The 23,335-nt window shown below is 44.2% G+C and overlaps 1 long non-coding RNA gene across 5 annotated transcripts in view; it reads left to right on the forward strand.

The window, feature by feature from the left end:
- The window catches only part of LOC128322235 (uncharacterized), a 192,196-nt gene that overhangs the window by 87,063 nt on the left and 81,798 nt on the right, over nt 1-23,335 (forward strand). For 3 of the 5 annotated variants that reach the window (XR_008305612.1, XR_008305611.1, XR_008305615.1), the window contains exons 4-5: nt 2,273-2,346; nt 2,875-2,953. This is a non-coding gene — a long non-coding RNA (uncharacterized LOC128322235). The remainder of the gene's footprint in view (nt 1-2,272; nt 2,347-2,874; nt 2,954-23,335) is intronic. The other 2 variants (XR_008305613.1, XR_008305614.1) reach the window with 1 other exon arrangement.

Below are 23,335 nucleotides of genomic sequence, written 5' to 3' on the forward strand. Positions count from 1 at the left end.
AATGCAGTGGCTTCAGCAGTGGGTGGGGGAATGCACTGGACTAGGGATTCTGTTGGTTAACAGGGAGAGTGAATTGGAGTCACATGGAAAGCAGGATCAAAGGAATAAAAGTAGAGCTGAAAAGAGTCATAATAATAAATAACAACCTTTGTTAGCCGCCCCATAACAAATTGTTCTCTGGGCAGCTCACAACAGAGGATTAAAACATACAATAAAAACACGTAACACATTAAATCAAAACAGACCAAAAGAAGGTAAAAAGAAAATACAAAATACAATACAAAACAGCTTAAAATGCATTTTAAAGTTAGATAAAAATCTGAACACATCTCAAAACCAAAATTTAAAAGGTCTGGGTAAACAAAAAGTTATTTACCTGGCATCTAAAAGAACAAAGTAATGAAGCCTCACTGGGGAGGCCATTCCTTAAATGGGGTTCAACAACCGAAAAGGCCCTGTCACTGGTAGCCACCCACCTTGTGTGGCAGGGGCACCCAGAGGAGGGCCTCTGAAGATGACTTTAAGGTAGGGACATATGGGGCAAGGTGCTCTCTCAGGTAACCTGGTCCCAGGCTTTAAAGGTTAAAACCAGCACTTTGAATTTGTCCTGGAAATGGACTGGGAGTCAGTGTAGCTGATAAAGCATTGGAATAATAAGATAAAAACTGTCTAGTCCCAGTTAATAACCTTGCAGCTCTATTTTGTACCACCTGCAGTTTCCGGACTATTTTCAAAGGCAGCCCCACATACAACACATTACTGAAATTAAGCGAGAGGTTAGCAGATCGTGAGTAACTGTGGCCAAGATTTGGACAGGGTTTGGAGGATTTGAACCATGGAGGGGGAGGGAGCATAATTGTGTCCTACTTTGTTAGGTCCATGGAACAGAAATGTCTGAGGTGTTAAAAATAAAGTGAGGTATGTGCTGAAGATGGGATGTTGGGCACAACTAGATCAGCGATTTTCAAATAAGGTTCCAAGAAACCTTGAGTTTCCTTTGAAATTTGCCAGGGGTTCCTCAGTAAGACAGCTTGCCCACCTTTCCTGATCTTCTTGATCACTGTACAATTGAAGGAGCACTAGTCACATTCTAGGGTACACATTTTGTTGGCACAGGGCAATGGTGAGGCTCAACAGGCCCAGCCAGCCCTGCAGGAGGAAGCCCCAAAATGTGCTCCAGGATTCTATCACAAATGAACAAGGGTTCCACAGCTGACAAATGGATGTGGAAAGAAGTCCTGGAGGACAGGAAGCTTGAAAATCAGTGCATCAGATCATGTACTTTGAAAAGTTTGAGGATCACTGGCAGCTGATGGCTGTGTATGGAGAGAAGCCACATCATCATACATTACATACATCATAGCAACCAAACCATTCAGAATATGAACTGGCCCAGACAGGCAGGATCTAATAACAAACATGCACACCCTCCAGTGCTCCCTCTAACAGTGATTCCCAGATGTTGTTGACTAAAATTCCCATAATCCCCAAGCAAAAGCCATTGCAGCTGGGGATTATGAGAGTTGTAGTCAAAAACATCTGGGAATCCCTGTTAGAGGGAACACTGGCACTCTCTCTGAGTTTTTTTTTTTAAAAAAATCTTTTCCTTTGAGTGGCAGATCCCAAGACCAAGTCACAATCTGCTTTTGAAATCATCCAGCATTCCAAAAGTAGTTTGCTCTCCAGTATGGCACCCTGCTGACGGAAAGACAAAATGTCCAAAGCTCCACAGGGAACACAGAGTATTGTGCAGTGCATTCAGGCCAATGTGTTTCAGAAAAGATAAGGTTCCGGTGGTCATTGGACATACAAAATAAAGACTGAAGGTTATATGCATACACCCCACAGAAGAGCTAGAAGTAATGAAAAATTGGAAATAAATAAATAACGGTAAAGCCCACGGCTGCTGTTTTACCCTACATCTGTTGATCTAAAGCTAGCCGAGAATAATCCCTTATATATTTTCTTTTCTTTTTTATTGCTTTCAAATCTCAGAGACTTTGCAAGGCATCTTTTCAGCATCTTTTCTGGAAAACTGCTTAACAAAGGACAAGGAAGTGATATTAGCCCAGAACCGAGGTCACTAATGAAGTGTGTCTTCTCTGTTTGATATGATTATGAATACAGTTTACACTGAAAGCACAACAAAAGAAATGATTGGGTGGGGGGGCGACAATATATTGTATGAACACTTTGGCTATTGTTTCAGCTGAAGAAAATAAATGGAAACCGAAGAGGCATCAAGAGAGCCTTTCATTCTCTTGATTTGCAGACAATAGGCTAGGTTGTTCGAGAGCGATCTCTGATGCCTCATTCTGAAGGGAGGAGAAAATTCATTTCCAGGAGGTAAGTGGTTTTGCTGTTGATGCAGCCTTTGCTGGAACTATAATGGATTCAGTACAGGGAAACAGTTCCACTTCTGAAGAAGAGTCTGCATGAGATTCTAATAGCGCATGGTTAATCAGATTTCTGCCCCCTCCCACATATTTATTTCAGTTCACCTTATAGCTGAGAATAAAACTGGGGAGGGGGTGGACTCTCAGACCAATTCTAGCTCAAAAGATTGTGCTGTTGAGTTGGTGTCGACTCCTAGTGATCACATTCCATGTGATTTTCTTGGTAGAATACAGGAGTGGTTTACCAGTGCCTCCTCCCACACAGTATGACATGATGCCTTTCAGCAACTACTTATAGCACTGCTGCCCAATATAGGTGACTACAAATGTATTTACTACGTACAGTCTGGGAAGCACTACAGCAGGGATTTGAACTAACAGCCTTTTGCACTCTAGGCAAGCTGCTTCCTCACTGTGCCACTGCAGATTGGCTTTAAAACACTGAATGTATATTCCCCTTCATTTGTATTTCATTCAGTATTTCCAATGATGCATGGCTGTAGATTTGAAATAGTGCGAGAGGGGAAGAGACCCAAGAGATAAAACTGCTGAATCTGGTAAGTATAGTCTTATAGCTTGCAGTTCATCAGTAAGGTTTAACTCTGGAGAGGTCCTAAAATCTGAAATTAAGTAATGCCACTATTTTGTTTAAAAGTTGTAATGGCAGTCACAGGCCACAATCTAACCCAGCCTAGATATGCTTAAAACCATCAAAAGCAATAGGTTTAAGTATGCCTCTTATTTAACAGTCATTTCTTTTTTTAATGGCAGTTGAAGTTAGTTTAAAAATGTTTTCTGGCAGCTAAATTCTGCACAATAGGTTATTAATGTTGGCAAGATCTGGAGTGCAACATGCAGCAGAAAAGCAAGTGTGTGTGTGTAAAATTATAAATTAAGAATAATGCTTCATTATTGTCACATTTTTAACATACTGTTTAAATGTAATTAACAAATTTGTTACCAGCAATTGCCACTATAACATGCTTCCATGCTCCATTTCATTTCTTATTTATGACATGTCAGACCACAAAATGCATAATAAAAAAATAACATTTTCAGACTTCTAGAAATACAATAACTACAATTTTCTAATGAAAGAGAGGTCAGATCCAGCCCACTAAATGTACCTGAACATGCATGGAACATTACACCAGAGGTAGTTTAAGAACCCACCATGCTGGGCAGTACTTAGAGCACAAAGGACTAGCATACATATACTGAAATGCCAGGCCTAGGACCAGACCCAATCACCTAGCCAATGTCCCAGTCCTGCTGCCATTACCCACTGCTTAGCAGTAGCAGCAGTGATGGTAGCGATAGCCATCCTGAAGCACTAGCTTAACATCATCTGAATAAATCTACCCACATCAGCTCACCATGCCTCTGCTCATAGACTGTTCTCCTGATATGGGCCTCAATCTACCCACTTAAGAGCATTACAGATTCAAAACTTAAACTACCAACATTTTGGTATATAAACATCCCAATTTTCCATGGATGTTTTGGTGACTGTATTAGAGGTGCAGAACATCTGGTAGCCCAGAAATGCTGGGTTCCGCTCATTTCTAATGAGAACAGGCAGGAGAGCTGTTCTTGTGGTCACAAGCATGAATTGTCACCTTTGCTAAGCAGGATCCACCCTGGTTACATTTGAATTGGGTACTACATGTATGAGCACTTTAAAATATTCTCCTTAGGGGGTGGGTCTGCTCTGGGAAGAGCAGCTGCATGCAGAAGGTTCCAAGTTCCCTGGCATCTCCCTGACAACCTCCCTGGCATCTCCAAGGTAGGGCTGAGAGAGACTCCTGCCTTCAACCTTGGAGAAGCCACTGTCAGTCTGTGTAGACAATACTGAGCTAGATGGACCAATGTTCCTAACCCTATATGTAATACCATGCATTTAGTTGTGAAGAGTGCATGGCCCACAGCAGCCCACTATCACCACCACTGACTGCACAGGAATGTGAGAACTGGTTATGTCTCAGATACATTTTTATCTACATACAAAATGGCCATTCATATACAATTGAGCAACCAAGACACACATGAAAGATCAGAAACCTCTGGTAGACTTTACTCAGAAAAACAGATCCCATCACAGTAGGATCAGCTGTGAGAATTAATCTGAGCTCATGGAAAGCCTTAGCTTGGGTTGGGTTGATAGTACTTTTTGCAACACATAAGTAAATTCAGTGCTTAATTTTGAGCGCACACAAAAAAGCCTGGACTCATCCTTTGATCTTCCCCTACTCACTCATATGTGGGGGGACTGAAATTACTCAATAGGCCTGGTTCACATGTACACTTTAACTGAAGTTAAAACTGCCAGGTGTTGTAACTGTAGTACTCCTGAACGTGCAAAGCCACTGTTAAGGGTCTGAAGTTAATTCCAGTTTGCCATGCCAAACTCCAATTGGAACCTGAGGTTTTTGCTAAGTTTCATCACCGACAACCACACTTTTGCCAAACTGTTACACCCGAAGGCAGACTTGCCCATAACCACTGTTAAGCACCCATTGCCAAACCCCAATCATAGAGGTCGTAGCGCAGACCCACCTGAGGATGTGGCTGCTCCATGCTTTTGGCACTTCTCGCTGGCAACTGCTCAGAAAAGTAGCCCCACCCTTCCTGTCACTCATGCAGCTGCGGAGTTGCCAGGCTACAGGGACGCCAACACGCCAGACTGGCCAGCCGGACAAGCCACAAAGCTGCTTGGAGGCAAGAGTCATGGATGCCCACAAGCACAAACACCCCAAATGGAAGCACAAGCAGGGCACCCCATCACGGCACCAGGAGGGAGAAGCCAGAAGCCAGACCCAATCAGAGAAGCTGGAGCAGCCAAGTTCTGTTTTTCTACACAGAAAGCACGGGGTGGGGGTGGGGCAGCCAGCCCCTTCTCCGGGTGGGGATATTTGCTCCATAAGTCTTACTCATGAGCAGGCCAGTGCAGCAGTGTTGCCACTGTGGCAGCTGTGGTTTGGAGACTGACAGAATTGCCCATTTGCCCATAGATCACTCTCTCACGAGAGTGGCAGACTAAGGGGAACGCGGGAGGATGCTCCATGCAGAAAAGCTGCGGGGACGGGTATTTGGGCGAGTGCTGTCCTGATCTCCGTGACCACCACCAAGCCACTGTCAAACCCTGTGCCATGCCAACCCACCCACCAATGTGGAGATGTGTACCCCTACCCGCAGCCCCCAAAGGGTGACACAGCCAACCCAGGGCAGCTGGAAACCAGGGCTCTCTACATCACACTTTGAGATTTACATATGCTGCCACGCCGGCCCTGGCCTGAGAATTTCAGATGGCTGGAAGGGTCCACTGCCCGCACCGTCCATGCAAATGATTTGTGTGGGGGGGTGTTATTGGCAAGGTCTGAAAGACCCAAAGACCCAAGCAGGAAAGACCCAAGCAGGGAAGCTAGAGCAGCCAAGCTCTATTTTTCACACAGAAAGGGTGGGGAAGGGGGCCCTAGCCTTTTCCCCTTTGGGGAGTTCATGCCCCCAGAGGCTTGCTCATGAGCAGGACAGATCACTGAAGATAGTCTTGGGTCAACTGAGATCCTTTTTCAAGGATCCCACCATCCGACCCCAGGCTCAGTAGCCAGGCATGAGAGTGACAGGCCATGGGGACACCGCTGGACAGCTCATGAGAGGGACCATCTGAGTGGAGAAGAAAGAAGTGATTTGCCTGGAAAAGGTATAGCTGATTCAAGAGGGCAATACATTCCCTTCTCCGCCTAACACCTCCCTCATGAAAGTGTCAGGCCATGAGTGCTCTGAAAGAGTGAGCTGCCCTCTAAATAGGGGGTGTCCAGAGAATGGGGGCTTCCTTCTAATGTCCATCCCTGCGCCTGAAGATCTACATACAGTGGGAGGATGGACTGGGAACAGGGAGTTCTGAATGAGTGGAAAGATTCATACTGGTGTCCAGCCCTCCATCAACACCATGTATGTGCCAGGGAAAGGGCACAATCTAGATGCCCTCTGGGTACCAGGCTATGGCACATGGGGTGTGCGGACATCCTTTGGGGTATGTGTAAGGCTGCAGAAGGATTGGGGGGGGGAGGGAAGTTGCCTGCCCATTTTCAACTAAGAGAGTAGGGGGTCCAAATAGAGCAGGCATCCCTTGGATTCCCTGGTGGTTAAGTGGGCAGCTCAGCTTGTAAGCTTACAGTCCACGAGTGGGGATAACACCTTAACACACACAGGCATATCCCCAGTAGACTGGCTCTCTCATGAGAGTGATCGCCTACTGGGCAGCAAGCTGTTTGCAGTGGCTTAGTCATGGGCCTGGCTGGAGTGGTCTGCTGGGTTCTCCCCTCACATCTTCCCTGATCATGGTGTGACACTCCTCCCAGCATCCTTTGCCCTGCCCCATCTGCATATCCTGTTGTAGCAAATGTGGGTTATCCCCTCCCCTCCTGCAATGAAAACGGGATTCCATCCACCCTGGGTTCCCAACCCCCGCCCCGGCAATTGAAGTTTGCATGGTGCTTTCAGAGTGTGGGGCCACTTGTGGGGGGCAGCGCTGCCATGGCTGGCAGAAGCAGCACTGGCATTGCAGGGCATTTAAAGGGATTTCCGAGGGCAGGCAGGGGACTCTGAAAATGCACGCTCATGCTCAGCACATCCCTCTGGAGATCACAGCCAATCGCAGCCGAGCGGCTGACGCAGTCATGCTTTCCCACAGTCTGGCCGCAGAGCTGGCTGAGAGACCAAGCGGCAGGGAGGGGCTGCCCTCTCCTCAACTCCAGTTAGGCTAATGGTGGTTTGCTGTAGATATGTGCCGCGAATTGGAGTTAGGAATTGTAATGGTTAACTGTGGCTATTGTGTACATCTGAATGCGGCCAATAGTTTGCAAAACTCACTGTCTGCATCTGATATGGGGCACTTTGATCTATTCTTATTTCACAGGAACCTGACTAGAGACCTAACACTGAACACAGATGCTAGGGCAAAACCCTGGTGAGCTCTAGTGGCAAATTAAGTCCTGCTTAAATCTATTTTTGAATTTAACACTATTACACTGGTCTGCACAATGGATATTCAAACACAGTCTCACTTTTTAGAAACATCATATTCACTGCTTTCTAGTTGAGTAGAGGTCAAAGTGACAATTGCCAACTCAGTGAAAGGTAATATTCATCTTCAAGGCCAAGGTGGCTCACAGGAATAAGAAACTGCACATTTGAAGGGGGGGGGGAATCATTTGATTTAAATCGTCACATATCTAGATACTGTTCTAAGAATTAAAAATGACTGTTTATATTCTCAAAGCAAGGCAATCCTTAGCCTCACTTGAAAACCCCAGTACTTTACTCATCTCTTTTGGCTTCTTCTTCAGATCACTGCAATTATTTCACTATGAAATTAATTAGCAGAAGCTACATCTGCACAAAACTTCCAAAGAGTCAGGGCATGACTGGGGCCATGGGTGATTCTAGCTAAATCTTGGTCTGGATGTGTGCTCCCCAGCCCAGGATTCCTGGGATCAGTTGCCTGTGGCAGCAGAAGGTGTGCTTTGTTAGCCAGTCAAGAACCAAACATCAAGCTCCCAGTATTAATGCGATGTTTGGCCAATCCAGAGGCATCGTACCACCTGCCAATCACAGAGCTGATGTCACTACTATTCCCATCTGTACCCATCCGAGGAGAACTCCGAGGGCAAGCTCACTAGGCCAGCCTCATGAGATTCACAGGTCAAGCCCAAGAGTTCCTGGCACAGGGCCAAACTACACACCACACATTTAAAAAACCACTTACTCATAACCCAAATCCACCCACCGACCCACTTATTTTTTATTATTAATAATAAAATAATAATATCCACCCAGCCAACCACTTATTTTTTTAATAGTAAAATCCACTTTGGAAGGGGGCAGTTGAGAGCAGGCAGAGAAGTGGCATGAGGGTACTCAACCCTTTCTGCCACCCACCATTTATTCACTCCAAATCCCTCTCCGGTGGCTTTCCCCACTTTAGGATTTGCAAACTATCCCTCCCACTTCTCTGCTCCAAACAGCCCTTTCTGCAGCAGATTGTTAAGAGAGAGAGAGCAAGCACAATCAGGCTACCATTACATATATTTGCATGCAATGTGTAATTTGGCCTGCCGAGTTGCTCTCTGGGGTGTCATATCCATATTTCTTTTGCTTCTTTGCATAAGGCACAACTTGCTTTACAAAAGTCAAATGCTAAGATAGTGCAAGAAAAACCACCCAAGTCTCAAAGAACAGTAAGCTGTATTAGTTGCACAGCATGGCCCATTCCAAGTGGCAATTTGTTTATACACATCCATATGGGGCTGCTAATAATAATTGAAAAAAAAACCCTTTGCAATCTCATAAATAAACTATGCAATATCTAGACAATAACCTTCTATTAAATCAGCAGAAAAGCACTGGCTCTTTGACAGACAACCTGACAAAAACCAGGAGATTAATTTCCATGTAAACATTACAGAAATGTGCCATGAGCATGCTTCTAGATACTGCGGAACAGGAAAAGGGAAATGTCTGGCGTTGCAGTATTAGGCCTTGGGCAATGATCCACGGATGTGTTCCTAACTTTTCCAGACAATTTTCTGCTCTGTGGCTTTCTCCCATCAAAGTCATAAACCGCTTCTAAAACTCGCTCAGATTTAAAACACAGTTTGTGGGGCTGTCACAGGAGCTGAAGAAAAGGCATCTATCCAAAAAATGAAACCTGATGTGTGGCCTTATCACTTTGCACACACATGTTGGTTCACCAGATAATGTCCCTTTTGCATTGAACATCATTGACATGGTATGTAAACCTGCTGTCAGGAGGCAGGGGCTCCCATGCAAGAAAAGCTATGTCATAGGGCCATAGATCTGAAGACACTGAAAAAGCATTCAGTTGAAAACAAAGATCTGAGTACAACAGAAAACACAATAATGCTGTGTATATACACAGTAGGTGGAGTCCAGACTAGTCTTACACTAGCAATAGCAATAGCACTTACATTTATATACCGCTCTATAGCTGGAAGCTCTCTAAGCGGTTTACAATGATTTAGCATATTGCCCCCCAACATTCTGGGTACTAGTATAGATACTATTGCGTTAGTGTAAGCACAGTGCTTGTACAAAGAAATTCAGCTCTGTTTCAGACTCATTCTTGCACTAGCACATGTTGCCATTGTTGCACAACTTCCTGCACAAGCTCATATGCAAATGGAAAACTCCTTGTACAACATGCATTTAGGTGATTCTGCTAGTGATAGTGCAACTTTGTCGACCATTGCAACTACAAAAGGTTCTTCGATGAGCACCACTGCGGATACAACCCAATAGCTTCTCAGATGCCATCTTCATGTATAGCAGACCCACCATTAGAACATAAGGACAGCCCTGCTGGATCAGGCCCAAGTCCCACCTAGTCCAGCATCCTGTTTCACACAGTGGCCCACTAGATACCACTGGAAGCCTACAGGCAGGAGCTGAGGGCATGCCCTCTCTCTTGCTGTTACTCCCCTGCAACTAGTATTCAGAGGCATCCTGCCTCTGAGGCTGGAGGTAGCCTATAGTCCTCCGACGAGTAGCCATTGATAGACATCTCTTCCATGCAGTTAATAAGAACACCATTGTCCATGGGATATGCATTCCATGGGAGTTACCCCCACTCCTTTTCAGAGGCCCAGTTTAGCAGCAGCATGCAGTGAGGTGCTCTATTTTCCTCCCATGCTTGCTGCTATTTGCAAATAAGAGGATGGGGCGAAAGAAAAGAGAGGAGGGACTCGCTAGCCCTCTCTTCCACATTTCTTCTTCTGATCTGTCCTCTTCCTTTTCAAATGCAGCAAGCATGGAAGAAGGGTGGACAGCACTGTGGTGGCAAACGTGGAAGGAGGGTGAGGATGGCTGGCGAAGTGATCATGGTAGCCAGCAAGAGCCAACAGCTGCCCCCCACCACCACCACCACACCCTCTGTTAATCTGAGGTTATAGAGCTGGCCCTGTGACTAAGGTTGGGCCTGCCAAACTCAGACGCCACCTTGTGCTCTGTAGACTCCCACTCTCAGTCAGGACTGGACACACTGCTAATGTGAAAGCCCCCTGACTTAATGAGGAGAGCTGCAAATAATCATCGTGTTCCTCTGAATAAACGGTGGGGGAATCATCTGACTATTCACATGTGTGACAGCACATTACATTCTCTTTCATTTTGTGCTGAAATAATGTTTCTTTCATGCAGATGCAAAAGACCTAATTCTTTATGACTGAGCTCTGACTCAGCCAGTGGTATGACCGGCTGCTTTAAATTTTCACCAGTGATGAATCCCTCTGAAACCGGCTTTGATTGGCCAGACCCTTCCAGAAGTCAGCTTTTAATCAGTACAAATGGCACTACATTATTTAGCACTGAGAGCACCAGCTCATCAATTATTGATCCTTCGTGATATAGAGTTATGCCTCACTAATTAGGTGGAGGAGAGTTTTAGAAGTTTGGGTATTCTGACCTTTCCCAAATCAAATATTACTTTGGAAACACATCCCTGGTCTATGTACACTGCAGGAGGAGGTGGTAGAATGGGCTGTACCTCTTCAGGCACAGGTTGAGAATCATGTTTTTGAATGCTCTGCGATGGAATCAACACCACCACACACTTCATGTAGAAAATTAGCACAAGAGGGAGTGGACTGGGCCAGAATCTTTCTTCCAGATTTGCTAGATATTTTGTTTCCCCCCCTGGTAGAGAGGGTTTAAAAAAAAAAAAAAACACCACACAAACAAATGATCTTAAACTACTGTGATCTTATTGAATTTGTAATCCTACTAAATCATCTCTTGCCTCTTCACACACTGAAATCTGGGAGATGGTGTCCTTTACATCTCCTGAGCCTGTAAGGTCTTTGCATGCACTTAGGGGTGTGCACCGAACCACTCTGGGCAGTTCAGTTTGAGTTCAAACTGAACTGCCTGGCCCACAAGCCAGTTCATTAGAACTGGGCAGCAGTTCAGTTCGGGCACTAGAACCAGGTCAAACTGATTCAATTTGGTAAGGATTCCCCTTTACAAGCAAAGCTGGGACCCTATGGGGTTGGGAAAGGATGGGTGGGACATCTACCTATGTGCCACTATTGTGGTACAGTTCCTTGTGGTGGCAGCAGGCTGACAGCAGTTCTCCTAGGCCCCACCGGCACCCCCATCGGCACAGGCCGGCAAGGGACTGGTTCAGGGCTCTGCACATGCACGGAGGCCATTTGCATCACCAGCAAATTGCCACCATGCAATTGTCACCACACCACTGCCAAGGAGGCACCACTGCCATCATGCTTAAGGTGACCTCCCACTCGTCCTTTCTCAACCCATAGGGTTTCTCCTTTCATTGTAAAGGGGAATCCTTACCAGATCAGTGTTTCCTCTAACAGGGATTCCCAGATGTTGTTGACTACAACTCCCAGAATCCCTAGCCAAAGGCCATTGCAGCTGCGGATGCTGGGAGTTGTAGTCATCAAGATCTGGGGATCCCTGTTAGAGGGAACAGTGTACCACATTCTCCTTTGCAAGCATGCAAAACCTGTCAAACTGGGCCTGGTTTGGTTAGGTCTTGGACCAGCCCTCCTTTCTGGAGGACCAGTTAGGGATGTGCACAAATCAATTTTCTCAATTCAATTTATACCTGAATTGAATCACTCCCAATTTGTTTTGGGTCCGCATCTGGCCAGCTAGCACAGGGGTGATTTGTTTTGTCCACAAATCACCCAAAACAGGTAGATTTGGGTACAAATCTTTTTGTATCCAAATTGATTCACACAGACAGCAGATGCAGGCAGTGATCTCTCAGCAGAAGGGGGTGGAAAAAATTCTCTTCTCTTTTCCTCAATCAGAAAAGCAGGAACAAAAAGCAGAGAATCTATTCCAGGCAGCAGGAAGGCAAGACAAGGCAAGGCAAAGCTCCTCTGGCTCTCGCTCTCTCTCTCCTCCCACGAAGCAGAAAGGCAGAATGGTGGCTGCCTGCCTCCTTAAGTACATTTGAAAATCCCTTCTTCAAACTCCCCACGCCCTTGTCCCTTGACCCTTGCCATAGCCAATGCTGGGTCAGTCAACCCTGGCAACACAAGATTGGAATGGAAACAAGCCAATCTGGAGCCAGGGGCGGGAATCACCAGCCAATCATTGCACACTGTAAGTCACTACTCTGAAGTTTGGAAGGGTGGGATTTTCAAAAACCATTTCCTGACACAAAATGGAGAAAGCCACAAAATGGAGTTCTGAGTCTACAAATTTTTAAGGTCCGAAATCTGGGCCATTTGTTTTGTCCACAAATCACCAAAACGGGTAGATCTGGGTACAAATAGTGTTGTACCCTAATCAATTCACACATCCCTAGGGCCAGTCTGGTTCAAGTTCAAACTGGGCTGGTTTGAATTGAACCTGGTTTGATCTGAACCAGTTTTGCGCATCCCTACACATGCTGCCCTCACTGCCATTCCAGAACTTCATATGCACTTGATGCTCCTACACGAATGAGTTTTGTCTTCACTTCAGTGAGATAAATAGCCCACATCAATGGCATAGCACCACTGAACTGGGTGGGAAAAACAAATCTCACCTGGCCGCCAGTGTCTGGGGGCCCTCCAAGCAGCCCAGCTGGCAATCTGAGCACTTGCCAGCCAGGAGAGGGTGATGAGTGGCACATCTGTGTCCCAAAGCTGGCCATGCCACCTGTGTTGGCATGCTTCTGGTGCTGGTGCAAAGTTGAGGCTGAGGAATAGTGTTCCCTCTAAGGCATGCTCTCACACGTTTTTAGATGTATATTCAGTTAATTTTAGATCCCGCTCAGGTTGAATCAGGAAGGCTCCACTCTGGATGCATGTGCGCACACACTGCCTTGACACTGCCGCCCAGATAAAAACTCATTCCTCACACAGATTTAAAAAATTTAGAGAAAACACTGCTGAAGAATAGGTGGGTGGCCATAGCATGGCCATGAAGGCAGCAGTGGGAGGTGCTTCCAACCTTCCTTCACCCCGGCCCCCTTTCTTTATTTGTACAGGCTTGTCTCTCCATTGAAGTTCAATGGGGAACTTCTCATAGGCAAGGGAGTTCTGTTTAATTACCTGAAGAAGCTGCATCCACTAGGAATCTGCATGTTCGGGATATGCACCCCACAGTCAGGGGTGCATAGAGCCTGCCTAAGTCAAGGGATCAGTGAGAGAAATGCCTGCAGTGGGTATATGAAGAGGTAACAAACACAAGCACTTCCACACCTGATGACATGCATACAAATGTGCACTGCAGCACAAGGCAGTGTTGGCCGAGGGGACCACGTGTGATTTAATTGTTTTGCTTTCTTGATGTGCTGTGATATGCTGAATTTTTCCCAGTCAATCTTTCCCCTACCAAACTCTTCTTATATCAATTTTGATAGCACCCACTGGAGACATTTCACTTGATGAGTATAGGAACACAACCACCCGACTAACCAGATCACACACAGCAAAACAACAATAATGGAACATTCATTCCATTAAATAAAGTTTGCCTTTCTCACAATATAACAGGGTAAGTGTTGTGGGAATAGCCAGACTGAAGACCAAAGAACATGTTATATTAAAAGTGTAGTCTGGCTCTGTGTACAGGTGAAACTCGGAAAACTAGAATATCGTGCAAAAGTCCATTAATTTCAGTAATGCAAATTAAAAGGTGAAACTGATATATGAGACAGACGCATTACATGCAAAGCGAGATAAGTCAAGCCTTAATTTGTTATAATTGTGATGATCATGGCGTACAGCTCATGAAAATCCCAAATCCACAATCCCAGAAAATTAGAATATTACATGGAACCAATAAGACAAGGATTGTAGAATAGAACAATATCGGACCTCTGAAAAGTATACAGTGTACTGTGCTTGATTGGCCAGCAAACTCGCCTGACCTGACCCCATAGAGAATCTATGGGGCATTGCCAAGAGAAGGATGAGAGACATGAGACCAAACAATGCAGAAGAGCTGAAGGCCGCTAATGAAGCATCCTGGTCTTCCATAACACCTCATCAGTGCCACAGGCTGATAGCATCCATGCCACGCCGCATTGAGGCAGTAATTGCTGCAAAAGGGGCCCAAACCAAGTACTGAATACATATGCATGCTTATACTTTTCAGAGGTCCGATATTGTTCTATTCTACAATCCTTGTCTTCTTGGTTCCATGTAATATTCTAATTTTCTGGGATTGTGGATTTGGGGTTTTCATGAGCTGTACGCCATGATCATCACAATTATAACAAATTAAGGCTTGACTTATCTCGCTTTGCATGTAATGCGTCTGTCTCATATATCAGTTTCACCTTTTAATTTGCATTACTGAAATTAATGGACTTTTGCACGATATTCTAATTTTCCGAGTTTCACCTGTATGTGTGCATGCATTTTAAAAATAGTTAAAATAGCAGCTGTGGTGAGAGAAAGCAATCAGAATGAGGACTGCGGCTTGTAAGGAGGAGGATGGTGGTTCTTCAACCCTTTCCCTTCATGCTACAGCCCCAAGAAAAATAACACCCCCTAACACAGCTATTATCCCTGGGAGGGAAACTTCCATTGGCACCAAGAGGCAATCCCCTATTTATAGCAGCTGTGCACTTCCATAGTGTAAGTATACGAGATAGAGAAATGATGCTAAAATTCCTCCCAATTTCATGCTTCATATAATGAACGAAAGTCATTGTAAGACACACTTCCTTTATTTCTTTTTCTTACTACTGTGAAGAAAGATGACAGAAAATTCCTAAGAACAAATTTTAACAGAATGCCCCTGCCCCAATCACTTTGGCTCTTTTAATTGTTTCCATTAATCTTCTTGACTCCCCCCTCCTGATAACTGAGTGAGAAGCCAACAGGATTAATACTACATGGTTATAGTGGCCTTTTTATTAACTAATGCAAAATTTAGTAGTAATCATTTATTAGTCATATATGCCCACCATTTTCACAGTCAAATCAGACCTTTGTGAACAATACTTGTTTAGAAAATGTTTCAAGGTTTTTGGTTCATGATGATTACAGTTGGCTTATTTCCACCACCTCTTCTGATCTTTAAGAGCCCAGTGTTAAAGTGTTTACTCAGAAGTCAGTCCCACTGAAAACTAGGATGTTACTTTCAAATAATTATGCTCAGGATTTCAGTCTTAGAAAGAAGGTAATTCCTTTCAATAGTTCAAATAGGCAGGTTTTATAGAATTATTATTTTTTCAAATGTTTTCACTAACACCATAGGTCTCGCCTGATATTATGCTTTCAACACCGTTAATTTTTGATGAGGTTTGCACTGCACAGATAAGGGGGAAGCAGAGATGGAGACAGGGTCATGCTGGCCAAGCCTATCCTTTCCTTTCCTTGTTGCTCAGTGAAGGAGGCCAGGTGAGGCCACACAAAGGCCTTTCATTGTTCCCTTCCTTTCTGATGAACCAATATAGGGCTCAGCGCCCTGTATACAGATCTCATTCCTCTTGATCTGAGTAACCGATATAAGTGGGGCAGGCTTGGTCAACCGATGCTTCTTAGGCTGCCCTATCATGATTTGGTGAGTTAAAGAACACACAGCATAGGAAGAGAGGCAGCCGGAGAACTTCTCCATCCTGCCCTCTCTGTGTGAAGAACAAGATCTTGGTTTGATTTGCCTGTGTTTAAATCCATTCCAAATTCCACTGCTCCAACACCTCCTCTGCCATTTTGTGATGATTGGTAGAATACTGGCTTGTTTATTTAAGAGCCTACAAAAGAGTTCAGATTATGTCTTTTATTGGACCAATTGTTACAACAGGAAGGAGAGCAAGCAGTCTAGATTCTTCCAGACCTGTTTTGCACAAGAGTTCTGTGCTGCTTAAAAGCTTGCTCTCCATCATATTCTTACCCAAATGTTTGGCCCAATAAGAAGTCTCCTTTCCCTGCTTTTGAGGGGCTCTGTGCCCAGGTTTACATTTAAAGTGAGTGCGTGTACAATCATTTACACAATAAACAGTGCATGTGTACAGACACAGGCACTTGTACCCCTGGACTTTGGGGCTGAAGTCCAGGGCCTCCACACCCCAAATCCTTTTTAGTCTGTTCCATGTGGTGTGGTGGCATTAAAAATGTATTTAAAATACTGTTTGGGTGGGAGCTCCAAAAGCCTTTAGGTCCAGGCTCCAAAATTACCTAGGTGCACCTCTGTGTACAGACATCTATGCTCGCACAACATAACGTATGAATAGGGCTTTTGTCTCCTTCCATGTCAGAAGATTTCTTCCATATTGTGTGGGTTCCAACCACAGACCTCCACCCTTCCAGGCCTGACAATTCTGTAGAAAAAACCTATATGATTGCCGCCCCACCCCCACCCACGGGTGGAGTGATTTAAAAGCCCTGTGGGAGCATCCACACAACAGAAGCAATCATATAAGCAAGGGTGCAATTTAAAGGGCACCTGACTCTGAAGCAACCTGTAGCGACAGACTATTTAAAATCAGTGCACTATCAAGTCAACAAGCAGGGAGGAAGCAGAAGGCTCCTTTTAATTACTTGGCACCTGTATCAAATTAGAGTGTTCCTTAAAGGTTAGCCGTCAGTGTCAAAATGAGTAGGCCCACTTAATGCCTGTTCTGTGCTTACAATGCAAAAAAAAACACCTCTCACAAAATTACTCATAATGTTAATGATTTGTACTGCATTCTCTTATTGATTTAGGAGGACCCTAGATAATACAAGGGGAATTCTGCCTCAGAAGGTAAAAAGGACAAATGTGTCCTTTATGAGATAGGATCTTGTTCTTAAAATTGCAAGCATAACACAAAACCTCCCAATTACTAGTCTGCTATTAAATGGGGCCTAACTAGGGCTACCAAACCCTCACTCTGAGTGCCAAACCACATCACCTAAAATGCATTGTTTGGTCCTATATATTTTCTATTTTAAAAGTTAAATAGCAACTGTGGAGTGGAGGCACAACCAGAATCAAGTCCGCTGCATGAGAGGAAAGAGTATTTAATCCTTTCCCACCACACATGGTCCTGAAAAAAAACCCCATGCCCTTCTGCTAACCCCCAAAGCAAAGCTTCCATAGACACCTGTAGTATCTTCCTCTAAGTAAGGTTGTCAGGTATACTCATAAGCAGTCATTTTGTTGGCCTGACCTTGGGGCTTGAAGGAGAAGGAGACACACTAGGTTCAGAAGCCTTTATTCAGACAAAAGTGCAACAAACTCTGGGCAGCTTGCACTTAGAAAACAGAAAGCTAAGCCACACCCAACCAAACACAACCTAATCTAAAAGAGACAGGACATACAGTATACTACATATCCTCCTTTTAGCTTAATACAACTCTTTGTCAATTCCACTGTAAAACACTGTAAATACTAGGAGCTAGAGGTTCAAGCACATGACTCCCATTGGGAGCAAGTCTTTACCACTTCCCCATGACAAAATCATCATATTTGGTTGGATGATGTATAACTCTGCCACTCCTAGAACATAATACAGTCTCCAACTCTTCTGAAGCTTCAGATAGATATCCACCACTCTGTCATGCTGATCCCAAATCGCCCTCTTCATTCTGATCTGGTGATCGTATACAGTTCTATGGTGCAAAATCTGAACTGTCTGCACAGGCATGGATGTTACAAACACCAAATGTGGCATCACATGACCCAGTAGTTGATAAAGCACAATCTTTTCTTAAATGTCTCCTATTTCTCCTCAGTATTGTTCCGTTAGAAGTTTTCACCATGTACACTCATGTCTCATCCTCTTGGCTGTGACAGTGGCTGGTATCCAACCTTTCTTTGTCTGTATGTAAACCTTTTCACCGACTCAAAATGGTGACAAGAGAGCAGTCCCTTTATCACAGTACAATTTTTGTGGCTGTTGAAGTTAACACAAACATGCCAATAGTAGTCAGTGTAGGCGCCAATACTTTTGATGCAGCCAGTAATGTGCTGCATCCAAGTCACCCCATCAACAGCTGAGCTGGTGCAAAAGAAAGGCCCATGACTGGCATATTCCTTTTAAAAGGTAAAGCCAAATGTGGACCTGTTCCATCCTACATTGCCTTCCCAAGTATATGCTTGATAGTCTGAACCATATGCACCAGCCATTGATTGAGGATAATTGGGGCTTGGATGTGTCAACATGATGCCCCATTCCTTAGCAGACTGTTTCATCACTCCACTTGCAAAAGGCACATGATCTGAAATAATCTCCTTTGGGATACCATGATGGGCAAATATGGCTTTAATCTGTGCCACAAATGTAGAGGCTGATTTATCAGGGAGATGGAGAACTTCAGGATATTTAGAGTAGTTATCTGTTATTAGAAGGTAGGAATGGCCCTTTAGCTCAAATATATCTGCTAACCCCTTTAACCTAGGAAGATCAGGAATCTTGTGAGGTATCATAGGCTCCCTATAATTACTGGGCTGCAGTGCCTGACACTGTGGGCAATTCCTCGTCCACTATTCTATGTGGGTGTTCATATTTGGCCAGTACATGAGGGAGCAGGCTTTAACTTTTGTTCTCTGAACCCCTTGATGTGAAAGGTGCAATAATTTCAACATCTTCTCTCATGCACTTTGTGGAATAATAATATTCGAGCCAATCATTAATAAGTCATTTTCTATCCTAATTTGAGCTTTCAGGGGCCAATACACTCTGAGCTCGGGCTTAACTTGTTTCTGCTTCCTTGGCCAGCCATTGAAATGCTGAACCTTAACACCTTGGAGAACTGGGTGTCAATATTAGCATACTCTTGCAACTGATGGAGTAACTGGTCACCAATAGGATCAGTCTCTTTAAGCCCATAAACAACCTTCTCATCTAGATCCTCCTCCTCCTCCTCCAACGACTTGGATGGAGCTGTTTGACAATGTGTCTGCTATAAACATACCTTTGCCCTTAGTATAAACAATACGTATGTCTTTTTTTTTTTGGAAGCTGCAAGAGCATTCATTGTAGTCTAGCTGGAGCTTTTCCAATGGGTTTAGCAAATGTGGCTTCCAAGGGCCACAAGTTCTTGTCCAACTGAACAAGAACTGGTGAACCAAATACATATTGATGAAACTTTCTCATAGCAAAGACAATAGCCAAGAGCTCCTTCTCAATTTGTGCATAATTCTTTTCAGCCATGGTCAGGGCCCTCAAGACGTATGCAATGGGCTGGTCTTTCTGAAAAAGACATGCACCTAAGCCATCTTTAGATGTGTCTGCCTGAACATATAATTGTTCCTTAGGATCAAAAAATCGAAGCGCTGGGGTCATTGCAATCACTGACTTCAGGTTATCAGAGGTTTATTGATGAACTGAGTTCCATTGCCAAATAACATCCTTTTGTAAAAATGGTTCTCAAGGGTGCTGTCCAAGCCAATTAGTTAGGAATATACTGAGAAAGATATTGTATCATCCCCCAAAGTCTCTGAACACCCTTCTTATCTACTGGTGAAGCCATTTGTTTTATTGCTTGCATTTTGTCATCATCAGGCTGCACACCATCTTTTGATAAAACATGCCCCATGCACTTGACTTTATCAACCAATACTGAACTTTATACCTCTTTGGTGTGCTCTTGTCAAAACTTGTTTAAGAATTGCATCGTGTTCTGCCTTTGTTGAAGTCACTATTATCATGTCATCTGCTATAATGTGTACCCTCAATATAAATCCATCTTATCCAGATGATCTAAAGTATCTTTAAGTTTGGGCAGTATAGTATATGGCATCTTCCAACTACCATGGTGCTGGCAGTACTTAAGGATTTACATAAATTTGACAAGATCCTGGGAACTGACCAAGCCCCTCAAATACATCAGAATATATCTTCAACAGGTCATCCTTAGTGGCCACTATAGGAGTCACTTCATGCAATTTCCTTACATCAAGAGAAATGTAGGCTTGCCTGTCTAATAAAGGTGGTTCATTTTATCCTGTGCTATAAAACGTTAGAGTAGTGTAGTAGTGTCAAGTGAACACTCTCATTGCATCGGCGGAATCCCGTTCAGCAGCATTATTTCAAATCACCAATACCTTTTTGGGGAAACGGGAGAAGGAAGACTTTCTGAAGGGCCGCTGTGACGTTTTTGCCAAATTCTTTGCCGATAAGGTTGCTCGTCTCCGCTCTGAGTTGGACTCTGATTGTGCTGTGTCCATTGAGGTGATGGAGGTAATATCTTGTGATGTCATTTGGGATATGTTTGAACTTCAGGAGGCTGATGATGTGGATAAGGTTCTCTGTGGTATGAGTACGGCATCTTGTTCTCCTGATCCTTACCTCTCCTGGTTGATTTATTTGGCTGGGGTGTGTGTGAGGTTCTGGGTCCAGGAACTAGTGAATTCATCATTGGGGAGGGAGAGGTTCCTCTGTTTTTGAAAGAAGCAGTGGTCCTGAAGTCTTCTTCCCTGAACCCAGAAATATTAGATAATTTTAGACCAACCTTCCCATTTGGGGGAAGGTTTTGAAGAAGTCAATGCTGCTCAACTACAGAGAATCCTTGATGGAGTGGATTTCCTTGACCCTTTTCAGTTGGGGTTTAGGCCATGGAACAGCATGGAAATGGCATTGGTCACTCTAGTGGATCACCTCTATTGGAGCCTTGATGAGGGGAGCATGCCTCTCTTGGTTCTATTAGATCTCTCAGTGGCTTTCGATACCATTCACCATGGTATCTGGGTCATCTGCAGGGGTTGGGAATCAGGGGCACAGTGTTGTGCTGGTTCTGTTCCTACCTCAGTGAAGCATTTCAGACAGTTTGCATTGGAAGTGAGTGCTCTAGCCCATGGCCTCTCTCTTTCAAAGTGCCGCAGGGCTCAGTCCTTGCTCCCATGCTTTTTAACATCTATATTAAGCTGTTGGGTGAGGTAACATCAGTATGCTGATGATATCCAATTGTACATCGCCACCCCAGGCCGATCTGGGGATGCCGTGAATGTGTTCACCCAATGAGGGGATTCTCACAATCAGGCAAGAGCAGGCTAAGGGAGCCTAGCCTGCTTTTGCCCGATTGCTGCCACGGGAGCTGCACGGCTCCAGGCAGCAAACCCTCCAAATTCCTCCTCCCTTTAGATCAGTGATTCTCAAACTTGGGTCCTCAGGTGTTATTGGACTTCAACTCCCATAATCCTCAAGCACTGAGGCCACTGAGGCTGGGGATTATGGGAGTTGAAGTCCAATGACACCTGAGGACCCAAGTTTGAGAATCCCTGCCTTAGATGATGTTAGCGGAGCAAGTGCTCCAATAACCCCGTCTTTTCGATCATGTGTTGCCGCAGCACTGCTCCACACCACAGCAACATATGAGGAGATCCCCACCGGGAGGCTGAAACAAGCCTCCCGGTCCTGGGGGTCTCTCCAGGATTTCCTACACACTCGCGCAGGCATCCTGGAACTTCCGGGGGCTGTGTGGCTGCCAATCCCCACAACTGCTTTCCTAATTCACTGCTCTCCAAAAACCCCTACTATTGTATTTACCTGAATCCAAAACTAGGTTTCTTCCAAGTTTTTTTATATATTACACATTGGGAGGCCGTCTTTAATTCAGAACCTTTTGAGTAAATGCAGGTATAAACTGTATATATATATATATATATATATATATATATATATATATATATCCTCTACCTTTTGAAGGGGTCATCTTAAATTCAGAGTCATCTTTGATTCAGGTAAATATGATAACTGGGCAGAGAGGCACCTTTTAAAATGGTGCTTTTAAGACTTTAAAAATTTTCTATTTAGCAAGGGAGAGAAGCTGTCCCTCTATTCAACCCTGCATAGCACACCTCCCAGTGGTTATTACTGGTGTCTCCTATGTGTTTCTTTTTAGACTGCAAGCCCCTTTGGAACAGGGAACCATCCTCTTATTCCTTTTACAATGTGAAGTACTTTCAGATTTTTTAAAAAAGCTGTGTGTGTGTGTGTGTGTGTGTGTGTGTGTGTGTGTATACTTCATAAAATACAAACATAATAAAAGCTTAGAACAATACCTTGGGCCTCATAGAAATCCTCTCCTTCCTCTTCAGCACAGTGTGTTTGTGTGTGGTGTGTGTCCATTCTTCCCCTTTTGCTGGTGCTGGAAAATTCACAACAAATTGGCAATAACCCTAATTAAGGAACCACAGGCCACTATAACCCCTTCTGTGGAATCATTCCTTCTGCAGCTGGCTGGTGATTTTTCATCCACAAGTGTCAATATGGAAGCATCTTAAATAGGCCATATTGCCTGTGTTTTCTTCCCTCACAGATGCCAAACAAGTCATTTCTCCAAGCTCACCATCACTGATAAAAATATGGTGTTTTATCTTAAAGATACAGTAACATGGGTTACACAAGCATGTCCCTGTTTTTATCTGTGGAAATGTTGGAGAGTAAGCAATTGGCAGAACTCAGGATGTACAATGATAAAAAGAACATCCTCCCTACTGGAACACATTGTATTCACTGCTACCATTTATCTATGTTTCCTCCACTGCCTGGTATTGGAAGCCACTAATGACCTGCCAATTCTATTGAGCAAGCCATCAGCATTAGATGTTCCAGAAAAAATTATTATTATTATTATATTATTTTACACAGTCAGACAGGTGTTATTGACTGGTTTGTTTTATCCAGACATCGAGTCCTTCCCAAGGACCTGGGATGGCTGAATTTTGTTGTCAGTTGTTATAGATATCGTCGCAGAATATAGGCTGTTCCCAGTAAAGCTGCTTTTTGTAATTAGCTGGTGGTGATTTCTGTGGCCCCTATGGTGTTGAGGTGCTCCTCAAGGTCTTTTGGAACTGCACCCAGGGCACCAATTACCACTGGGATTATTTTGGTCTTTTTCTGCCACAACCTTTCAATTTCAATTTGTAGATCTTTGTATTTGGTGATTTTTTCTATTTCTTTTTCTTCTATTCTGCTATCCCCTGGTATTGCTATGTCGATTATTTTGACTTGTTTTTCTTTCTTC

Source organism: Hemicordylus capensis, chromosome 4 (genome assembly GCF_027244095.1).
Source record: "Hemicordylus capensis ecotype Gifberg chromosome 4, rHemCap1.1.pri, whole genome shotgun sequence".
Taxonomy (NCBI): Eukaryota; Metazoa; Chordata; class Lepidosauria; order Squamata; family Cordylidae; genus Hemicordylus; species Hemicordylus capensis.